Below are 19995 nucleotides of genomic sequence, written 5' to 3'. Positions count from 1 at the left end.
TTATTAGCTAATGGAATTATAAACACAATGTATGCCATTATTATTTTTTAAATATATGTATTGCTACACCAAAATATGATTAATATATTATTACAAGCATGAAAACAAAAACGAGAAAACAAACAATTTTTAGAGTATTAAACAATGAATTAAAATAAATAAAATGAAAAATCAATTAAAAAAAACAAAATAGTTAAGTCCAAATATATATTTTTAAGTGAAAAGTGGTTTTGAAAAATAAATAAATATTTGGACTTAATTAGTATTTTTCTAATTTAACTATGACTCAGATCCCCGTGACGTCGCGGGGGAAGTATTTTAAAAACTAAATAAAATGAAATTTAAAATTTAAAATTTAAAATTTAAAATTTAAAATTTAAAATTATATGTTATAGATTTATTTGAAAAAAAGAGTATAGTTAAGAGTATGTGATATTAATAAAAAATTATTTTAAAAAGAGAAAATAATAAGTAGGGCTAAAACTATGTAAATATTAAATCTAAAATGTTATGGCAAAAAGACATAAATATATATATATATATATATATATAGATATATATATATATATATATATCGTGAAAACTCATACTGAATTGAAACAATCTTGCCAAAAATATTGTTTAATATATTATAAATATAAGATATTATATGAAAAATTACGATAAAAAGTTGCAATCATCATAAAAGATATCAATATTTATACTAGCTACTAAAAAACAATTATGAAAAATGAACTTGAGTAAAAATATCGAACAAATGGTTGTAATGAGTAATTTTAATTTTTTATAAAATAATTATAAATATATTTTTGGTGAAAATATATCAATGAAATTTATAGTAAAATACACAACTTCTAAAAATAAAATAAATATAAATTTTAAAAACACATATTTAATGAAGAGTTAAGATAAATAGACGCAACTATAAATTATATATTTAAAATTTATTAAATTTCTATATTGCTATAACCGTTTCTAAAATCTTTAGTTAGATTATTGCTAAAATTTCCTTTTGTTGTCTCTTCTTTCACAAAATCATACAGATGCAAAACTTTGTGTCTTTACAGATGCGATACTTTGTTCTACATTCTTAGGTGCTTGCCTTCTAAGAAACAGGAGCTTCTATACATCTTGGGAATGATTTGGATTGATATGTTCTACTACTCTGATGATCTTAAATACGTATTTGATCACCTCTTCTGTTCTTACCCTAGATACACAGAGCTTAAGGTACTGCTTACTTGCTTGCTGCTTAGTTTGTTGTTTACTCAAGTTTGTGGGCATAATATACTCTCTTTCTTCCGTGTTTCAACCAGCCCCTGCTTATGCAAATTGCGTGGAACTTCTTGTCTTTGTCAAAGTATGACTTTGGGAACAAGAACACTTGCTCATTCGTTGGTTCTGCTAGTATTGAGACTCGGAACCTATCCATCACTCTGCTACCGCATGGATTTTGGAAGGCTGCCTATAACAAGAAAGAGTATATATGTTAGATTTTTTTGTTAACTCTCTGTTTGTCTTCTTAGTAACTTATGAACAGTTAAACCAATATTACTAATATAATTTAAACTTATAAACTTTCTTGCTTACCTTAAAATAATGATTTAGAACAATATTAATATAAGTATGCTCGATCCATTATAGAAAAGCTACAAAGTTGAAGCTATAATTATACTGTTATGCTTTTTGTTTCTTATATTCATAGGTTTTGCTTATGTTTTGCTTTGTTATTGTCAACTTGTTTTTTCTCCGTTTATTTCAGTATTTTCAATAATCATTATGTATCACTAGATTTGTAATAAAGAAAAGTTTATTCTTAAATGCACAAGAAAAAATAGTTTATTCTTAAATAGTATAAAAGGAACCCAAGCAACAAATTTTATGAGATATTTTTTATTCTAATTTTGTGAGGAGAAGAAGAATTCAAGCCATCTCTCTCACGCTTAAGCATGTCAGATCTAAGGCAGATAACTCATTTTGATAATTTTCACACAAATTAAAAAAAATATATTAAAATTTTTATTATACCCTTAAAATTTAATTTGATCTTGATATTCTTTTATGGATTTGATGTTAAACTAGAAAATTTATACCAAATTACATATTGACAATCTAAAACGATAGATTTTTTTGAAGCATTCAAATAATCTTAGAATACTCTTTATGAAACAAATGAAGTATTATAATTAGATTAAATGCATACATTATCTCACCAAAATAGAAAAAAATGGCTAATTCCCCACAAACTAAGTTACTTTATCGAATTCATATACAAAACTTTGAACTGTGTTTATAACTACATGAACTTAACTAAAATTTGAATTTCCTACACAAACAATGTAAATCCGGTCTAAACCGACAAATAGACAAAACGGTGTTATTGTTCATGTTTTACCCCATGGCAGCGTGAAGTTTCTCATCCAGATTCATCAAGAAGACTGAGCCGTACTTGTCGACAACTACATGATGAATATAGTAATATATAAATTTAAGGGAAAATGTCATGAAAACCCACTTTGGGTGTGAGTTCTGTCATAAAAACCCACGTTCCACTCATGGTATACTTTCCCAAGTTTTTTGCTTATGTGTCCACTTTCCTTTTACATTTTTGCCCTTACTAACAACTTACCTCTCTTTCTCTCCTTCTTTTCTCTCTTTTTCTCTTCTTTTTTATTGTTATCACTTTAACAAAGTAAAATATATTTATTTGTTATCATAAAACAAATTTTCTATTTATTTATATAAAATATGTTATGATTATATATTTTCTACATTTTAAGATACATATTGCTATATTTTTTATGAATTTTTAGATTATACAGTATCCATCAGTCGTTGAACATTTGTTCAATTATAAGTGGATAATCAATTGCAGTATTGTTAATAGATAGTTACTTGTGTTTATTCATACAAAATATACATACATAAATTTGGTTAGATCTTTATCCATAGCATATTATCCATAACACAACATAGACCAAATAAGTACAAAACCCTTTAATTCTAAATTTTAAATCCTAGAACATAAACCCTTGAACCTAAAACCAAAACTATTCACTTTAAAAAAAAAAAAAAAACAAAGTTTAGTGGATAGAGAAACTGTGGATAGGTCTCCATGGATTTACAAAGCATATCTAGACATTAAGCTGAAGAATAACAGTTGAATGGTGGCTATGGATGTGATCATGTGGATATTTTTTTGTGGATACCAATGTAGACAGACCAAAGAATCATCATACAACATCCACACAATTAAATCCATAGACACTATGAGCTCCTTGCTTCATATTTTGTGTTGGTCCAGAAACATATACACTCATAAGTAGTTAATAAACAAAATAAAAATCAACAACATTGATTTATTTAGAACATTAAATATCAATCATGTGGATTAGTAGTTATGGATACTTATCTTATAATATCTTGCTCATTCTTTACATGAGCAGAAATTTGTCCAAGATAAATTAGCCACATAGATTTTTTTTAGCTAAATGTTTTTGTACTATTTTTCAGCTAGAAGTAGGTATATTAGAACTTAGAAGTGTCACTAGAAGCATACTACACAATAAACATGGTCATTATTAATCTCAAAGCCTATCCACCAAATTCTGACCACGTGGACAAGCAATCCAGATGAAATTTATTGACAAGTTTGTTGCATGTTCAAACATCACTATAGTTTAGCCACTTAGATGTCTTTTAGCCAAATGTTTTTGTACTATTTTTAAGCTAGAATTAGAGATATTAGAACTTAGAAGTGTCACTAGAAGCATACTACACAACAAACATGGTCATTATTAATCTCTAAGCCTATCCACCAAACTCTGACCACGTGGACAAGCAATCCAGATGAAATTTATTGACAAGTTTGTTGCATGTTCAAACATCACCATAGTTTAGGGTTTAGACTTTAGATGGTATATAGATTCAATATCTATGTTTTGAGTTCAAGTTGTATTGTCTAAGGTTCAAGGTGTAGGATTTAGGGGTTAAGGTTAAAAGTTTAGGTTTAGGTATGTGGATGATGTGTCTATATTTTTAATTCATGGTTTAGGATTTAGGGTTCAAGGTGTATGGTTTAGGGTTTAGGATTTAAGATTTAGGGTATAAGGTTTACGTTTTTGGGCTTATATGGATTTAGTGTCATGTGGTGTTAGGATTTAATATTTAGGGTATAAGGTTAACTTTTTTTTGTTTGTCAACAACTAAAGTTACTAAACTTAAAATTTAGTATGTTTATCACCAACTAAAGTTACTAAATTTTCATTACTAAACCCTAAACCCTAAACCCTAAACCCTAAACCCTAAATCTAGGATTTAAAATTTAGAATTAAAGGGTTTTGTACTTATTTGGTCTATGTTGTGTTATGGATAATATGCTATGGATAAAGATCTAACCAAATTTATGTATGTATATTTTGTATGAATAAACACAGTAACTATCTATTAACAATACTGCAATTGATTATCCACTTATAATTGAACAAATGTTCAACGACTGATGGATACTGTATAATCTAAAAATTCATAAAAAAATATAGCAATATGTATCTTAAAATGTAGAAAATATATAATCATAACATATTTTATATAAATAAATAGAAAATTTGTTTTATGATAATAAATAAATATATTTTACTTTGTTAAAGTGTTAACAACAAAAAAGAAGAGAAAAAGAGAGAAAAGAAGGAGAGAAAGAGAGGTAAGTTGTTAGTAAGGGCAAAAATGTAAAAGGAAAATGGACATATAAGGAAAAAACTTGGGAAAGTATACAATGAGTGGAAAGTGGGTTTTTGTGACAATACTTTAGGAGAAAGTGGGTGTGGGTGTCATTTTCCCTAAATTTAATCAACTTTAATTATGTACATACAGTTGCCCTTATTTATCGTATATCTTCGTAAACTATGTGTTCTTTAAAATTTAACTAATTTATCTTTTATTTCTAGAGATTACTTATTTTTATTATAATTATTAGTTGATAAATTTTCACTCAAGATAATATTCTTTTATTATTTTTGTAATTATTTTATCAGAAAGTTGCATTTATTTATTATTATCTTTCATTTTAACTCACAGTTATATATGTATAATATTAGTTATATACAACGGCGGACCCACTTAGGAGGAAAGTGGGTCACCTGACCTGGGTAACTAATAAAATAGTTAGTTTTTACATGTATTTACATAAAATTTCAGTAGCACAGATAGTAAATTCTGTACTGTTGACCTCTCCAATCCCGAGTTCGAACCACCAATATGTCATATTAGTATTTATTCCCTGGAATTGACCTCCCTAAATTTTTATCCTTAGTCCGCCACTGGTTATATATGTATAATATTTATGTAGTTTTAGCTCTACTTGTTATTTTTTTCTTCTGATATTCTTAGCATATATTTTCAAACTACTTTATTGCTTTCAAATTATTTTCTAATATATAAATCTAAATTTAAAATTTAATTTAACTTTATTTGAAATATTTCCCCATGCGGTCCTAGTATTAAATAAAAACTAGGTATATCATTCATCTAAAATAAATCATCTCTATATAATTAAAAGAGGATTACGTTAGGGAAAATGTCCGAAATCCTCCTTCTAATTACTCAAATTGCCATTCAATTCGAGCAAATTTAAAATGATTCTGAAAATTCGGAAGGGCACATTTGTCCGCCCACATGAAAAGACATTACCCGTCCAGAAAGGAAGAGGATCCGCGTCTTTTTCCTTTAACCCGGTTTCGTTGTTTTATTGGTTACACGTTGATAGAAAGTTGGGGTCCAATAAAGCCTGCATACGAAAACAAAAAAGCCCATTACGAAAACATATATTGTACAAGTTGTTTCTATATTTCTATAGATCTTCCTTTCTTAGAAACCACAACAATCACGCCTTTATCATCGCTGGTAGAAGATATTCGCAAAATCAATCATTCAAAAATTAGAACATCCTAATCTCGAAAAATCCCTAAATGTTAGTATTGCATAATCTAACTTCCCTTATATCAAACCTAACTACCGAATAAACCTTGATCGAATAAGTATCAAAGATTTTGTGCTCACAAACATGTAATGTACCATTCAACTATAAATATCGTCAACAAACCCATAAACTAAATCATCTCACACTCAAAATATCTCGACCACAAAGAGTCAAACACAAACCTCGCAATGGCTGCTTCATACGCTTTCCTCCGAGACATCAAGCTGTTCAAGACTTCATGGAAGGTGCAGGTAAGGGTCATGCATACATGGAAAACATATACCACACTTTTTGGTGAAACCTTCGACATGGTACTTGCTGATGTCCAAGTAAGTATAAATATCATATGTACATATATAATAACCATGTACATATTCCTAATATATATGTATGTCATTTACAGGGAACAAAAATCCATGCTTCGTGCAAAAAAGACCTCATCAACCGTTTCGAGAATAGGTTCACTACTGGACAAAGGAGATCCATTGAAAATTTTGGTTTAAACTTTGCCAGTGGCCAATTCAAACCAACCAGTCATCGCTACAAGATGACTTTCATGTATCAAACCGTAGTCGAGACGGTCGACTCTATATCTGATGAGCCGTTCCTATCTCTCACCCGATTTGACTAGGTCTTATCTGGAAACCCGAATCCAAACTTCCTAATATGTAAAACTAATAGTAGTTTGCTGCAAATTACAGTGATGTGAGGATGACATGTACTTTGTGGGGATCATTTGCTGATGAAATCTATGCTGCTTGCCAAGAAGTCGATGTGCACCTGATGGTTTGTCTTCTTAGATTTGCGAAGATCAAACTCTATAATGGTAAGTATTTACCGGTTTATGAAACTGTCGAATATAATATATTCCAATTTAAAAATTTGCTAATGTAAACCACACCTTCATAGATGTGACGACTATTTCAAATGCTTTCCATGCATCTCAACTTATTATTAATCCGGACTACACTGAGGTTATAGAGTTCATGGGAAAGTAAGTATTTATTAATTTTCTTTGTTTCTTTTTTTAAAAATAACAAAGGTATAGAATCGTATTTGTATATTGACATACTGAATGTAGGTTGCCAAATGATGGACTTGCTCTCACTATTCTTGAGGGCAATCCAAATCGTGAACTACAGTTAGCCAACAACAGAGAGTTCTACCAACAGTTTCCTACAAGGACAATCAAAGAAATCCTCGAAGCCAACGAGGTATTCCTATCAAACCCACATATAAACTCACAGAATTTACCCTTATCCATTTGTTATAGAAAAATTAAGAGTTTTTTGACAATGGCATAGGTTGGTAGGGTGAAGCTGGTCTGTACTATTTATGCTAACGACTCTAATTGGGCGTGGTATTACATAGCATGTAAAAAGTGTAATAAGAAGGTGACTAAGGTGATGACAATTACAAATGGAAGTGCTGTCGTTGCAATGAAACCAAAATGGTATTGTGAGACTTGCCATCGACAAGTGATCATACAACTGAACTACTTAGTCAGCTACTTTTAAATGAACTTTCATTCTTCATCACGTTGTCATATGTTTAGGTACAAGACACATGTCAATGTCATGGACGAAACAGGAGAGATGAAACTGTTCATTTTTTTATAGCCCAGCTGCTGAGATTGTTGGCTGTCCAGCCAATAATCTTATTGATGGACCTTTTGACGAGGTAAACTTAGAATATTAAGAAAATTTGATGGTGTTATATATTTAATTTAAATTAGTTTCAAAGAATATATTTAAAATAAATCTAAAATTATATACTAATATATTAATCTAAACTATTACAGATGGAAGATCCAGAAAATTTGCCACAAGACATCAAAGATTTGGTTGGAAAAACCTATAAATTTCTGGTGAGTATTCATCATGACAACTTGTGGAATGACTGGGATACCTACAAGGTTTCAAAAGTGCTTTCTAAAGATGGAGTTCTCGATGATGATGGTACTGACCTGTCCAATGGTAGAGATAATCCACCTGATGATAGCACAAGTCATCAGGTATGTTACTGTCAATCTTATAATCTTGTATTATACATATTCTATGATAAAAGTAGTGAAGATGTCCACCAAAATTTTTATTCTATAATTTTGAATTATACATATTCTATATAATTTTTAATTTTGTTATTAGGCAAGCCTGTTGCTTACAAGTAGTGAAGATGTTTCTGAATCTTCAAATCCTTCTTCTAAGAGATCAAGCGGTGATACAGATGTTCCTGTTGATACATCTTCAGCTACTAAGAAACTTTGTTTGGACCACATCAACGTTGTTAACATCAAAAAGGAGAAGCTCACAAAGGCGGAGATTCTGGCTGCGGCAAAGAAGGCTGGTGCAGGGAAGGATGGAGGAAGCAAGGAGGCTGCTTGCGAGAAGAAGTGACATGGTCACAATTACTGTTTGATTGAGCTTTGAGTTTCGAGTTTCAATTTCCTTTAAAACTATTTAATAATGGATTCTATGGTTTGGAATCTCTCCATAATAATTATTGTAATGTAGGTTTTCCCTATGTTATCGTTTGCCTTAGAAATAAATTCATTTTAGTACATTTTGTTAGAAGCAAAATTTATTTTCCAAATATTATTTCGTTTAAAGGATTTTAAGATTGAGATCGAATCCGAAAGTTACATTAAAGTTACTTGATATAATAATTTATTTGCAGATTCTATTACTTCCTTAATAAAAAACAATACAAAATACTAATCTATATATTGGCTATTTGAAAATAGCCAAAAAAAAAATAGAAGTAATAGTAAAAAGTATGTCTGTTGATAACCGAAAAAGTAAACCAATTGAAACCATCTTGGTAACTAAAAAAGTATAGAGGGTTGAATCTATCAATCAAATCAAGTTTTTTGAAAAAATAAATATAATTTCAAAATTCAAATATTAGCATTATTTTTTTCAAATACATTCAATTCAAATACTATTCTTGTATATGTAATTATTAATGTATATCTTCTGTATATATATATGGAAGGGCAGTTAAGTGACTCTTGAGAAAAACGCTTTACATCAAGGTAAGCGAAAAGTTTCAAAGCATCTACCAAATAGAAAACTTCGTTTTCCCGATGTCTCATCGGTCCTTTTTCGAAGATATTACTATAGATTCCTCAAGGAAGACAAAGTGGACTATCTTCGTCAAGATCTTGAGTATTTGGAAAGGGAATGAGAATCATTTCAGAAGGTATTTTATCCTTCTCATGGATTGACTCTTTTTGTTATCTACTAAGTTTATTTTATTACACAAGTTAATTCCAGAAGTTTATAAACCCGTTTTCGTTATCTGAGTTATATTATTCTATTTTGATTACGAAATAATAGGGATCTAGAATTGATGCTACCATTCCTCCAATCAAGTATAAAGAGAAATTTAAGAGATACCTCAAGGAAGGCTAATGGTATCTCTTGAACTTCTTCAAAATTGTTGTAACTCCAAGGTCGAATCCATACACTCTTCATCCCGTGCATCTTCTGTTTGTTGAAAAAACAACAATGGCTCCTATCGGTCCAAAATCGCCGAGTCAGTTCTTTCAATTTACTTCAGCCATAGAAATTGCAAATGCTACAGAAGCTGATAAAAAAGGAGTTGTGGGTATGTTTTCTTTGTTTGGGTTTAATAAATTGAAAGACTTCATTGTTTATTGATATTGATTATTCAATATATGTTACATAGATGCATGTGGACTGCTTATGGATGTATCTCAAATTGCAAAGATACATTATATGGATAGGGCTCGAGGGTGTGAATCTGAAAAAAATATGGTCATTTTCAAACTTAAAGATTCCAAGTAAGTTACTTAATCGTGAGTACTTTCTTCACATTGTGCTATATAACATTTACTTTATTAAAACAATCTTTGGAATATAACTGTAGTTAATTATTTTTTTAGTGGGAGGATTATGAAATGTGTTGCTATAGGAAAAACGTGTGATGACTTTGTTAAGAATTGGTATAAGAGGGTATCGGATATCAATTTTGTTAATGGAACAATCCTTTGCGTCCTACGTCTCTGGAGATACGCTTCATTCCAAGGTGACATATAACTTTGCCATATTTCTTTTAAAAATAATTAACAGATACCTCTATGTGAGTATTTACCTTTAATCGTTGTAATTTTTTTCAAATAAAGCTCAACCTTGCTTAATCTCTGAATCTACCTGTTCAAGATGCTTTATTGATAAGCATTTCCCAGAAATTGACAGGAAAAATTTCAGGTTAGATTGTACAGTAATATTATATAATCTTCCTATATATATATATATATATATCCTATTGTTGATGAATATTTTCTTTCATATTTCAGTGGACTTGAACCCGAAGAGGAAGATGACGTTTTTATGGAGGTTGTTGAGCAAAACTTTTAATGTTTCGGTGTCTTTTGTTTTTATGGAAGTTACTGAAATTAACTTTATGTAATTGAATGTTTAATTTTAAGAGTAATTGGAACATTATATATAAAACTATGTATGTTTAGAGTTATTATTTTGGAGATTACTGTTTAATCTATACTTATTATCTATTTGACAGAATTGGAAATATTGAATATTAGAGTGGAAATTTTAAGATTGGTGTTGCAGATTAGGACTTTGTCATGAAGTATAGATTTATATTTGGAGAAGTAAAGGAAAATTTATACAACTAGACAAATACTCTTTATTATACATAGTGTGACATGTGTTTGTATAAACTGAAAGAAATATGGAAAAATATATATATGCAAGTAAATCTGTAACAAGACAGCGAAAATCGAGCAATACTTCAACTGCGTTTGAGATAAATTTTCCAATATTACTTCAGTCAAAGAAAATTTGGGTTTAAATTTGGGATATTTAAATAGATATTATTTAATACTTACTGTAAAGCATAGGAAAAGAACTTCTATCAACTTTGTGTTAATGAGAATATTAGAAAAACAACTTAGAGAGTGAAGAATGAAGAAGAAGAGAGATTTGTCAGGTAATGGAGTTGATCAGTTAAGTCAAGAGAGAAAGAAGAAATGTACTACTAAAACCAGTGAACACATCGGCTACCATGAGAATTCTAATACTATTCAAGAAAAAAACTATACTATCAATCTTAAAGGAGTTTATGGAAGGCTTTTCACAGATTTGGCTGAGTTAAATTCTGTTTCTATTGAAGAATCAATCTATCCAACAGGAAACAACAATAATCAAGGATTAAAAGGTAAATAGTTTATTGTGTTTACCTGTTTTCTTTTTTAGTCCACAATCATTTACTAATGTATCCTTCGTACCTGTAGGAAATGTGTATCTTTCAGATCAAAACAATAATTTATCACCAATTCCAATCCGACAAAGTTTAGGTCCAGTCAATACCAACATATACAAGTGTCCTACCTTAGGTCCAGTCACCTGCAGATCATGATTTCTGTGAGTTAATACGAAGCACCTCTAAGAAAGGTAAATGAGTTTCTTACAATATAAATTTGTATGTTAATAAAGGACCAAACTAGATGTTTGCTTGCTAGTAGTTACCTGTTGTGCAGAGGGTAACTCTAATCTGGCTGCCATGGATATACGACAATACTACACTCCAGTTGGAACAAACCATCTTATTGATGATCTGCGAAAGGAAACAATCAAATGTAAGCAAAACAAATACATTAGAGTTATAGAGTTATGAGTTTTGTTTGGTTCTTCTCTCAAATTTTCTGTACAAAACCAGCTACGGTGGAAGAGGGATTACATAAGACCCGTTTCAAATTGGCTAGAGATAACTCTGGATTATGTACAAATCTATTTGGGTCTGCAGAAACTGTAATTGCTGAAGGTTTGTTTAATACCTTTCTTTACTCTAATAATTTATTTTTTCATTGTTGCTGGCATAATCCTTATTCAATATTGTCTAGATGTAAGGACAACCCGTCAGTCCAAAAAAAATGAAGGTAAAATCAAGAAGAAAAGATTTGTAAATCAGGTTTTAGAAGACATTACAAACCAACCTCACTTTATGAGAAGGCAGACGCAAGACAATTCTTCCAAAGGTAATATTTAATACCTGCAAAACCGGATTAGGTATGAGTTTGGTTTAATCTTGATGGAAACAGTTACTTGAGTAATATTGACAACAAATCTATAATGATAGATGTGCAAGTACAAGGTGGTAAAAGCACACAAACGAAAAGAAAAGTAAATTGGGTTTTAGAAGACATTACAAACAAACCTCACTTTATGAGAAGACAGACGCCAAACAATCCTCCAAAAGGTAATACTAAAAACCTGCAATATAGTGTAAAATGTCTGAGTTTATATTAATCTTGACAACAAATATATACTGATAGATATGCACGTACAAGATGGTTCTATCCAATCAGGCAGAAAAAAACAAAAAAAAGGCTCCAAATTTGGAGGATTTTTTGCACGACCCTACTTATGCTTCTTCAAGTGAAGGTATTTTATGATTAAATGAATCAGATTATTAATGTAGATCAATTTTGTCAATGAATCTTCTACAACGTTTACTTCGATACTGACAAATAGGTCATGATCTGACAGATAATGAACAGAACTTTGATGTTAGCAGTCAAGAAGACAGTGACTCAGAAAATTCAGTGTCCAGTATTGACGTATCCGTTGAATCAGAAATTCGGCAGATGGTACAAAAAATTTTCGTGAGAAATAAGAGACGACGTAAAGGTTTCAATGTTAAAGATTTTTCTTTTGGTGGATTCACAAAATTGAATTCAAAGGGCAATAATTTAACTCAAAACAGACCAGAAGGTGATATTTGAGGAATAATAAGTTAAAAAACAGGAATCTAAAAGTTCTGTTTGAATCTAATCGATAATTTCAAATTCGTGATGTAGGTAGTGAATATATAGATCATGGAGATCCAACATACAAGTGTTGTTACTGTGGAGCTATGATGTGGTATGATGAGCGTGTAAACAAACGAAGAAGATCAAGAAAACCTAAATTCTCTCTCTGTTGTTTACAAGGAACAGTCAAATTACCGTTCTTGAGAGAGGCACCAGAGCTCATTAGAGAATTGCTTAGTAAGGATGATGCTCTAAGTAGACATTTTAGAGAAAATATAAGAGCATATAATATGCTCTTTGCATTTTCTTCTCTTGGTGGTCAAGTTGATCGTAAAGTTGAGAAAGGTAAAGGTCCTAAACAATTCCAATTACATGGCCAGAATTTCCACAAGATTGGAAGTACGAAACCAGAAGATGGAGATTATGCAAAGTTTTCACACCTGTGTATAGTAGATACGAAGAATAAGGTTGAAAACAGATCATCTGTTATGAGGTACACTGATTCCTTGCCAATCTTAACCTATGAAATTAAAAACCTTCTTACTGAAATCTAATTTATTTTTCATATTATTTTGTACAGCAAAGGAAAACAAAGAGGAAGATTCACAGGGAAAAAGGGTATAAGAAAGGAACTCATTGCCAGACTAATTAAAATGTTGGATGACGTAAACCCTTATGTCCATTCATTTAGACAAGCGAAAGATAAGTTTGATACTAATGAAGAAGATAAATTACATATGCGCATACTTAGTGATCATGTAGGGAAAGATGGTAGAACATATTCTATGCCAACGACATCTGAAGTTGCTGCATTGATTCCAGGGGATTTTCGTCCAGAGATGCCTGGACGTGATATTTTTGTGCAAGAGAAGAGTAGTGGAAGGCTACAAAGAATAAGTAAAGTACATGTTTCTTACTTGGCACTACAATATCCTCTAATTTTTCCCTATAGTGAAGATGGTTTCAGAATTGGAATAGAGAAGGGCTTTAGAGGTGACAATCCAGATACAGAAAATAAGTTTATTAGTCTTAGACAGTGGTTTGCTTTCAGGATCCAAGAAAGAGAGAATGAATCCCAAACTCTGTTAAGGTCTAAGCGTCTTTTCCAACAGTTTTTGGTAGATGCATACACGAGTCTGGAATCAAATAGGTTGAAGTATATTAAATTTAACCAGTCGAATCTAAGATGTGATAATTACGCATCTCTTGAAGCAGCGGCCGAAGGTGAAAACAATAACATGGAAGAGCAGGGGAAGCAAGTTCGAATCCCCGCATCTTTTACTGGTGGACCTCGCTATATGTTGCAGAGTTATTATGATGCCATGACTACATGTTAACAGTATGGGTTTCCCGACTTATTCATTACTTTTACATGTAATCCCAAGTGGCCAGAAATAACAAGGTACTTGAAAAAGAGAAAATTGAATTCAGATAATAGACCAGACATTATGTGTCGGATATTCAAGATAAAACTTGAGTCTCTTATGAGAGATTTAACCGAAGAACATATTCTTGGCAAGACTACAGCAGGTAAGTATTTTGTTGAGCTTCCTAAATTAAATTATTACGAATGATTTTATTTACAATCTGTTTGCTACTATTGCAGCAATGTACACCATTGAATTTCATAAACGTGGACTACCCCATGCTCATATCCTTCTATTTATGGATCAAAGTTGTAAATTACCAATTGGCGATGATATTAACAAGATCATATCTGCTGAGATTCCAGATAAGCTTGAAGATCCTGAACTATACGATGTTGTAAAGGATTGCATGATCCACGGACCGTGTGGTGCGGCGAAGCCAAATTCACCATGTATGATTGATGGAAAATGTTCCAAATTTTTCCCTAAGGTCCATGTTGAAGATACAAGTGTTTTCAAAGATGGATATCCAGTATATAGGAGAAGAGTATCTACGGCTTATGTAGAGAAGAATGAAATAAAGTGCGATAACAGATATGTTGTTCCTTATAATCGTCTCCTATTATTGCACTATCGGGCTCACATCAATGTTGAGTGGTGCAACCAATCTGGTTCATCAAGTACTTATTTAAGTATATTAACAAGGGACAAGATCGTGTAGCATTTGTGATAGAACCTAAAAAGAAAACTACTTCAGATGATAATTGCGTCGTTAATGGTTCTAACATCACAAAGGAAGCAGGGACGGGTGATACTTCATCTTCTATAAATCTCGAAGAAAAGAAAAAAGATGAAGTAAAAAACTGGTTTGATTGCAGGTATTTGTTTTGTCCATTATTTTTAAAATTAAAGTATATTATTGGCTATTTGTGTAGAAAAAATGATAATCACATTTTTGTTTTTTTGAAGATATGTATCAGCTTCAGAAGCAGCTTGGAGGCTTTTCAAATTTCCAATACAGTATAGAAGCATATCGGTGATGAAACTTCCATTTCATCCTCCAGGAAAACAACCAGTATATTACAAAGGAAAAGAGAACATTGAAGATGTTTTGGAAAGAAGAGCTAATGTAGATTATATGTTCATGGCCTACCTCAAACTGAATCAGGTTAACGAGTTTGCTAGACAGTTCACTTATGCTGAAATACCAAAATATTTTACTTGGGATGGTAAAAAAAAGCAATGGAAGCTTCGGGAGAGAGGTTTCTCTATAGGAAGAATCAATTATGTCCCACAGAAGATGAAAGCTGAATATTACATGAGAATACTTCTTAGTATAGTGACTGGTCCTAAAAGTGATGAAGATATTAGAATATTCAGAGGTGTTGTCTATGATACATACAAAAAAGCATGTTGGGCACGTGGTATTTTGGAAGACGACCAGGCTTATATAGACAGTATTCTAGAAGTAAGTGCATGGTTTTTTGGACCGCAGCTTCGTAATTTATTCACAATGATGCTACTTGGCAAGTATTATCAGAAGACATCGAGCACAAGAAAAGAGAACAATACAATAATCCAGGTTTGTGAGTCTGTTTTTTTTGTTAAAAAATAAGAGTTTTCAAGTTGTTTTATGTATGTTTTGAAAGTTTCTGATTTTGCAAACTATAATTTCACTGACATGTAATATCATCTGCAGCATTGAATTTAACAGAGGATGAGAAGAAGAATTATACTCTCAATGAGATAGAAGAGTTGATGTTTAGAAATGGTGGAACTCTACAAGCATTCGACGATATGCCTAAGCCAATTGACATGGGTGTTGATCATTCAAACCGTCTCATTACAGAAGAAAAGAACTACGATCGTGATTATTTGAAGGAGAAACATGACGAATGGATAAATAAGATGACATCAGAACAACGAGCAATATATGAAGAGATCATGTGTGCTGTTTTGAAAGACAATGGCGGAGTGTTTTTTGTATACGGCTTTGGAGGGACTGGAAAGACTTTTATGTGGAAAACTTTGTCTGTTGCTGTTAGATATAGGGGATTGATAGCAATAAATGTCGCATCAAGCGGTATTGCGTCTTTGTTGTTGGAGGGTGGAAGGACTGCACATTCAAGGTTTTGTATCCCAATAAACTCTGATGATTTTTCAATGTGTAATATCAATCCTACTTCAGATCATGCTAACATGTTGAAAGAAACATCTTTGATCATATGAGATGAAGCACCAATGATGAGCAGATATTATTTTGAGAATTTGGATAGGAGTTTGTCAGATATTATGAGAAATAGTGATAATAAGCCCTTTGGTGGAAAGGTTATTGTGTTTGGAGGTGATTTCAGACAAGTTCTCCCGGTTATCAATGGTGCTGGTAGGGCTCAAATTGTTCTAGCGTCTTTAAATTCATCATATCTGTGGGAACATTGTAAGGTTCTAACTTTGACAAAGAACATGCGGCTTATGTCAAATGGAGTGTCTGAGAGTGAAGCAGAAAGTATCAAGGAGTTTTCTGATTGGATATTAGTTGTTGGAGATGGGAAAATTCCAGAAACTAACGATGGGGAAGCTCTAATTGATATTCCAGATGAATTCCTAATCACAAATGTTGGTGATCCGATTGATGCTATAAGAAGAGCCGTGTATGGAAATTTGGAAATCTTGCACAACGAAAAAGATCCAAAATTCTTTCAGACCAGAGCTATCTTATGTCCAACAAACAGTGATGTTCACACTATAAATGAACGCTTGCTTGAAAAGCTTTAAGGTTAGTAAATAATCAACAATATTAAATTTTAATTACTTCTTGCTCATGAAATTTTAGAATATGTTCTAAAATTATGTCTATACAGGAGAAGAAATAGTGTACTTAAGTGCTGATAGTATTGACCCTCAGGATAGCGAATCACTAAACAACCCAGTATTCAGTTCTGATTTTTTGAATAGTATAAGACTATCTGGATTACCAAATCACAGTTTACGTCTTAAGATTGGTGCTCCTGTTATGTTGCTACAGAATATAGATCCTAAAGGTGGTTTATGCAACGGTACAAGATTGCAGATTACACAGATGGGGAATAATGTTTTAGAAGCTTGCGTTATTACGGGGGATAGAGTTGGAGACAAATTTTTGATTCCTAAGATCTTAATTAAACCATCAGATACTAAGCTGCCTTTTAGGAGGAGGAGAAGACAGTTTCCATTAGCAGTGGCTTTTGCAATGACAATTAACAAGAGTCAAGGACAATCACTAGAAGAAGTTGGTTTGTTTTTCCTCGACCTGTGTTTTCTCATGGACAGCTATACGTAGCTTTGTCAAGGGTGACATCAAAGAAGGGTTTGAAAGTGCTTATCGTTGATAAAGAAGGGGAGCCGCAGAAGCAGACAATGAATGTTGTTTTCAAGAAAATATTTCAGAATCTATGGAAATAGTTTTTGTTATGAACATCTGTTAACATATTTCAGAATCCAATAAAACAAAGCTATGTATGATTTTTGAAAGCGAAGTAGGTATTTTTTTAAAACACTGATCTAGGTTTTCATGAATCGTTAAGAGATATCGATGATTTTTTAATAAGATTTCAGTATTTATACCAGAAGAAAATCTCACTATAAACTAAAATTATTTATACTAATACTCATTTGGAAATAATTTCGTCACAAATATTGTCCTTTACCAGGAAAACCAACTAAATATTTTCCTTCTTTTTTTGGTTTTCCAATTATTACTTTCTCACCAAATCTCTTTACTCAAATCGTAAACAGAATATTTCATTCCGGTTGAAATCGCGGTATATCCTGATTAATTTCAAACAAATTTTGGAATAAAACCCTATAATGTTGAATAGTATAAATATGTATACAGATTGTAAGGTTTTAACTATCAAACACATAAGCAAAAAAAAGTAAACCTCTTGCTCTCTCAGGGAAAATATAATATGAAAAACATTCAAGATCCACTTATTCGGGCTTGGTTTGATCTGAATGTTAAGTGTTCAGAGGCTAGAGATCTCACTTTTGAAGAGATCCCTCAGTTTTATTCATGGAACCAGAAGCTGGAACTTTTTGAAAGAAAGCAATTAACAATCGGGAAACGAAGGACAACAAATATTTCAAGTAACTTCCATGGTAATGTTTGTTTGAAACTTCTTTTCAGATATTTGAAGGGACCAAGAAACGATGAAGATTTGAGAACCTACAATGGTGTGCTCTACGACTCATACAAGGAAGCATGTTTGGCCATAGGTTTACTGAAAGAATGTGATGAGGAAGCATCTTGATAACGTGAAAAGTTTTAATGTTTTCATTACTTATTATCTGTTAGAAGTAAGATTTTATTGAACTTAAATTTTTCATAGTTTGATACAATTATCAAACCATCTAGTGGGAGTTTTTTCCGTATTTCATAAATTAATAAACCAAGATTAGTTTTCATAAGTGAGGGTTCGAGAAAATCAACCTTCTGAAATGAAGTTACTCCTCTGTACGATGAAGAAAGTTCCCAGCCTTTGTTTTCGGTAATTATATGATGTTTTCAGGTCACCTACAAAGATATAACAAAAAGCCACTTAGCATTTAAATAGGCTTAAGCAATCACTTCCTGTTAATATTAATTTTCCCAAGGATCAAAATACTTATCTAATTGTAGTTTATCTTCAACACAATGAAAGAGCCTTATCCAGTAGAAAACAGGTCGTAAGTCAATACAATCACAAAATTCACCAGAAAGAAGTTAAAATAGTTATTACCAACCGGAAGTTATCACCTTCCATAGGTTGCTCGAAAGTTTATGTATCCAGCAGTTGTTTCCTCCGAAAGATGAACAAAACGCACCTCACAGGTTAAATCAGTGAGCCAATTTCTATTAGTAAACCGGTAAAAAAAATCTTATTCAAACGTTCGAAAAAAACCGTAAATGGTAAAAATCGTACAAGTAGAGATTATTCAGAAAGATTTGAGAAGCTGCTTACCCAGATGATCGATTGGTTTTAGGAATTATCAAAATCCCAAAACACCTCCCGTTTTAATCGATTAAGTTCAAATCGATCGTCCATCCTTTGTAGCCGTAAGCACCTTAGATACCGTTTTGAAATTATCTTTTTCAATATTGAGATATACGAAAGCAATTGACTGTTTCTCAAGATTTATAACGAAATTTCAGATTTTTTATCAACTAAATGACTAGGATAAGAGGAACGAAGAAGAAGGTGAGAAATGAATTACAACAATGAACAAAGAAGAACAGGGGACGTCGTTCCCCAATTCTTTTCTCTCATCGTTTCAATTCTTTTAATCATATATTTTTCTTACAAATTTAACCTTTACTGCAATATTGTAATAATCAAAAGGCCTAGCCCATTACAAACATACTAATGCAGTTCACACGAAATCCATTACATAAATGGGTCGTTTAAAAAAATATTTAGATGAGGACTATACATTTCAAATAAATATTACATTTACAAAACAAAACAAAATATATGCACATATGCCAAGTAATGAAATTGTTAAGAAACTATTATTTCTAATTTTTAGTATAAAAGTAAGATAAACAACCTACTTCTTAATTAAAAAAAACAAGCAATTAAACTATTCTACTAAAAGAGAAAAAAATAACACACAAACTATTTTAGAAATAACTATTTTAAAATAAATATACTTTTACAACAATCAAACTACTACACCTATAAATAGTTAATATGTCAATAAAAATTAACACATTTAGATGGTTAAAAACTATAAATAGTTTTCAATGCCCCGCATATTCAAACCTACATTAATCCGCTTATATATTAAATTCGACATTCACGAACAATACACATATAATAGTTTTTATACATATAAGT

The 19995-nt window shown here is 31.4% G+C and overlaps 1 long non-coding RNA gene and 1 pseudogene across 50 annotated transcripts; one reads left to right on the top strand and one right to left on the bottom strand.

The window, feature by feature from the left end:
• Positions 1 to 972: 972 nt before the first annotated feature.
• Positions 973 to 19436, bottom strand: LOC104701084 (uncharacterized). 50 transcript variants are annotated; one of them, XR_015562299.1, is made up of 12 exons: positions 19120 to 19436; positions 18898 to 19010; positions 18609 to 18692; positions 12179 to 12234; positions 11958 to 12013; positions 11491 to 11578; positions 11353 to 11367; positions 11202 to 11249; positions 10094 to 10164; positions 9376 to 9493; positions 5689 to 5785; positions 973 to 1465 (listed from the first exon to the last, which is right to left on the bottom strand). It is a non-coding gene; the product is annotated as an uncharacterized LOC104701084 (long non-coding RNA). The 50 variants fall into 50 exon arrangements; XR_015562281.1 differs by lacking the exon at positions 10094 to 10164 and adding an exon at positions 6160 to 6211; XR_015562315.1 differs by lacking the exon at positions 10094 to 10164 and adding an exon at positions 18784 to 18822 and having other exon boundaries at positions 11332 to 11367; positions 18915 to 19010.
• Positions 15938 to 16915, top strand: LOC147941271 (uncharacterized; annotated as a pseudogene).
• Positions 19437 to 19995: the final 559 nt, after the last annotated feature.

Source organism: Camelina sativa, chromosome 7 (genome assembly GCF_030686135.1).
Source record: "Camelina sativa cultivar CO46 ecotype springtype chromosome 7, ASM3068613v1".
Classification (NCBI taxonomy): domain Eukaryota; kingdom Viridiplantae; phylum Streptophyta; class Magnoliopsida; order Brassicales; family Brassicaceae; genus Camelina; species Camelina sativa.
The sequence above is the reverse complement of the archived record's forward strand: the minus strand, read 5'-3'. Positions and strand labels throughout refer to the sequence as shown.